At 41.3% G+C, this 4,486-nt stretch overlaps 1 protein-coding gene across 1 annotated transcript in view; it reads left to right on the top strand.

Annotated features, from left to right (window-relative positions):
• The first annotated feature begins 1,020 nt into the window (after positions 1-1,020).
• ddr2l (discoidin domain receptor family, member 2, like) overlaps positions 1,021-4,486 on the top strand; it is a 19,686-nt gene continuing 16,220 nt past the window's right edge. The window contains 1 exon segment of the mRNA XM_053228973.1: positions 1,021-1,223. The gene's annotated coding sequence lies outside the window, so the exon portion shown is untranslated.

Genomic DNA, 4,486 nt, shown 5'->3' on the forward strand with positions numbered 1-4,486 from the left:
AAAAAAAAAAAAAATGATTGGAATCATTAAACTGTGAAACAGGAAAATGCTTAAAGTTTGGACTTTTTTTTTTAATCAGGGACTATCCAGCAAACACAAAACATTTCCCTAAAGTTAGCATTGTTTTTTTTTTGTTGTTGTTTATTCGTAATGTTCTGGGAACTTTCTATTTTTGCTAACAAAACCTCTAGATGTCTATTATCTGAAGTTCTTTCTACTGCTCATTTTATAGAAAGAAAAATACGGAGTAAACTTGTCAGACGTGTAATCCGGTCCGCAAACAATTCCTGACACAATGGACTCTAAAATCCTAGACATACTCTGGGAATAGTTACATTATCCATCCACGTGTAAAACTAATCCCGTCTGAATAGGGCTAAAGTCAGTACCTGAAATCTTCTGGTAACTTTACAACACAACGTTCACAACCATCAATCCATCCATCCATCCATCCACAGCGTCACAGGGAGTCTGGAGCCAATCCCCGGGGACTCGCGGCACACGGGGTGTGAACCCATCACAGGGCACAATCACACACTAATGTAGAGATGCCAGTCAGCCTACAGCACATGTCTTCGGACTGGGGAGGAAACCGGAGAACCTGGAGGAAACCCCTGAAGCACGGGGAGAACATGCAAACTCCACACACACAGGGCGGTGACGGGAATCGAACCCCAACCCCGGAAGTGTGAGGTGAAGGATGAGGTGTGAGGTGAATAATTATATACTGCATTATATTTCTATGAAAGATTTCAGACACAAACAGCAGAAAGATAAAGATAAAAAAGTTACTTCAGCTACTTCAGGGTTTGTTGTGTAGTTTATAGGATAACAGATGATTGTTACAGGAGAAGAAGAAGAAGAAGAAGGTTTAAGAGTGATGGAAATGAGCAGTGTGTGTGTGGAGAGACACTAGTCCTCGGTCTTCCCTCGGGTTTAGTAGGCCGGAGTGCGGTTTGGGACACAGCCGGAGTTCCTGCACTCATCCCCGGCCTCCCCCTTCTCCAGCAGCCGGAAGTGGGATGTGATGTGAAAAAAATCACACTCCACTTTTTCCTTTTTTCCCTCCGTGTGCATTGTAACACGGCGAGAGGAAAAGAAAACCCGTTTCGGTGTAACCCAGTGGTGCTGGATGCCAGCTTGATGTGTTAGTGTTGTTTACTCGGGGGTGGCTTTGCTGAAGAAAAGGCTCTGTGTGGGGAAAAGTCGGCATTTAAGAGCAGGTAACGGGTTTGTTCAACACAAATGAGCCGATATCGGCTTTCACGGGACAAGACAAAGTTGTTCAGTCGATGTTGATGTGGGTTTTTTTTTTTTGGCCTTTCGGTTTGAAGCTTTCTGAGATAGTGATTTTAGTGACCTGTGAGTGTGCTGAGTTGAGATAAAGTCTGAGGAAAGGTTGATATCGTCCACAGCGACTGTCAGGACTGATTTTAGCCACTGAAACAAAAGAATAATTAGGCTAAGCTAAAGGGTTGTGCTGTTGTTGTAGTAGCTGTTGTTGTGGTGAAAGAACACTTTCGCAATAAGATCATTAGCAGGATTTAACGGTTTACACACATTTACACTCATTTTACAGCAAACTAACATTATCAATTTGTTTGTTTTGATCATCACAAAATTTTCACATAAATCACATCCTCACGTTAATATTCAACATTTCGGAATTGAAAATGTTATTTGGATAAATGTTTGTCTGTATCTATTGAGATGAAGAGTAGTTAATATAGTTAGCTTGAAGCTAACCAGAAGTTTTTTTTTTTTTTTTTTTTTGAAACTGTGGTCGCGCGACGGGAGAAAACGACTCCTCGAGCCATTCGTGCGCGCGCACTGAGCGCTGAGGCTGATGTGAGGCAGGGAGCGCGCGCTCTCTCTCTCTCTCTCTCTCTCTCGCTCTCGCGCGCGCGCCAGGCCTCATCACTAACGGTCGAAAAGTTCAGTTAGCCTTCAGGTTTCTCAACAGCCACAAAATTATCCAAAATAAAATGAAAATAAAATAAACAGCGGTTTTATGTCGTTAAAAAAAATCGTTTTAAATGTCCCAGTGTGTCTGAGAAAGTCACTTTCAAAGAGTTTGACCTCACATTAGCTCCGCCCAGTTCACAGGTACTGTGGCTAACAAATGTAGCTAGCTAACTGATTAGCATATTTATGTATTTTATGATTAGCCTGAATAGTAGCTTAATACAGGTCTGATTACTCTCCCAAACTTATTTAGCAAATTAGTTTAAAGCGTTAAAAGTAATATATGTAAAATTAAAAGTTTATAATGTCCGAGAAATTGTAAAAATGGCCCAAGAACATCACTAAACTTGACTAAGTCTCAGATTACATTATCATAGTCATTTCTTTATCCATACCAAACTTCTTGATTGTTAACAGCATCTTTTAAATGATTTGCATATTGTACGTGATTGGTCCAAAGCTGTAGGTGACGTCATTAGTCATATGGAGGTTAATTACTGATGTCACTCTGGCTGTCTCTCAGTCAGCTCCCTAGTTCAGTAGTCAGGGCGCTGATCATGGAGGCGGCCATTTTAAGGGCTGTCTCAGTCTCAAAATCCTCCCAGTGCAGTGGAACATTCGCTCCCTAAAAACATCGATGTGAACATTGATGCTCACTACGTCCCCTTACAGGAAATGACGTCATATTTTCTGAAGCCTCTCAGCTCGAAAAAAATGCCAGGAGAACTCTCAAACAACTTCGTCTACAAATATAAGTAGCTTGTTATCGTTGTTGTAGCCCTCAGATGATTACTTACGTTAGCGATTTTTAACTTTATTTGACATTCTATACGTCTAACGACTTTTAAGTGTTTACTGATTTAAAAAAATCCACTAGCTAGAGTACAATCCTGCTTGAAGCACCGTGACAGAAACGCGTGTGATTAAGCTAATAAATTTATATGACGTATAACATCAGAAAGATATCGGTGCTGCCTGTTGGTGATAAACGCCAGTGGTGACGTTTTACAACGCGAGTATGTAGTCATGACAACGGAAAGTGAGTCATCAGTGTCACAGTGTGTAGTGCGCCAGGGTCCTAGTGCCCGAACTCGTGTAAAAGATCTACTGATTGACCACTGAGGGAGCTAGTGAGCTGATTGAGACACGCCCTATGTACGGTGAGTTACTATGTTATTATGTAGCTCCGCCCCCAAAAGTATTGAGGAACTCTGTTTCATATAGAAGAATGTGACTTGAGAGCTACGTTAATGAATTCGTCCTGCGTTTGATTTCGTTTCTTATTGTCGTATGCAGTTCAGATCAGAGCGCTGAAGGTGTGAAGCTGCTATTATTCCTTTATAACTGTTAATGTCACTTGACTCCATCTTGCAGTTGGAGCTGATCTGCAGCTGAAGGACAGAGGAGACAGACGACGAGCAGAGACGTAGCTAACATTAGCAGCATGACTAGCAACTCAGTGCTCACACACACTCACACTGACAGGAACGTAAGCCATGAAGGTTCTCCATACACACTGTGCTCCACTCTGACCCGGGCTACCTCCACGGGTCAAAGGTCATGTGAAGCATTCTTGGCTCAAAGGCATTCACATATGTGCAGGTGTGGAGCAGCCATTATTCTCCTTCTCTTGCACACACACACACACACACACACACACACACACACAAACACACACAGACGTCAGTCTTTAATCTGTAGCATCTGCAGCAGATGCCAGTTGTGTTCTCCTGATGTTGTTCTTTGGTTAAAATTAACTTCCTGACCTCGCAGGTTACGTAGCTAGCTTTGGCATCAAAATTGCTAGCTAGACTGTTAGCTAGGTTCTTAGGGAAGAATAGTCTTGAAAATAAGAAATCTGCTAGTTGTGGATCCATCCTGAGGTAAGCTGATAAACTAGTGACCAGGAGTGAATAAACACCGGCCAGTCGTTTGTGTTGCCTGGAAACGTAATTAACGAGGCTATAAACGTAATAACGTAATGGCGAGCTAGTTAGCTAGTTAAGTGCATTAATAAAGAAAGAAACTAGTATATAAATTCCTGGTTACACGTCTTTAATTATTGTATTATTTAGTGTCAAAGTGCAACCTGAACCATTTTCAACCATTACGAAGCTGATAATGGATAAAGTGTTGAGTATAAACAGTGAGAAGGAAAGAAAAACAGTACGAGATTAACGCTAGAACCGTTGTTTTATATTATACAGTAGCTACACTGAGTAAAATAGTCGTTAGTGCTGAGCGATATGACGAGAAAATATTGATATTGTGATAAAACTGTTACAATACACTTTTCTGAGATTATCGAAATATCTTTTTCTGACTTTTTTAAAAGGAGTAGTTATAAACTCTGATTAGAAACGGCTGAGTTCATGTTAATATAATCAGTCTGACAGTTTGTTAGCCAATCTACATATCGTGGTAGGTTTTGTTGTGGGTGATATTTTCTGTCAGATCGCCCCACCCTTAGCGCTAGCGTTACCAGCACTGTGTGTCAGGATGAGTTCTGGAGAGCTGGCTG

The sequence above is a fragment of the Pangasianodon hypophthalmus genome, chromosome 24, assembly GCF_027358585.1.
Source record: "Pangasianodon hypophthalmus isolate fPanHyp1 chromosome 24, fPanHyp1.pri, whole genome shotgun sequence".
Taxonomy (NCBI): Eukaryota; Metazoa; Chordata; class Actinopteri; order Siluriformes; family Pangasiidae; genus Pangasianodon; species Pangasianodon hypophthalmus.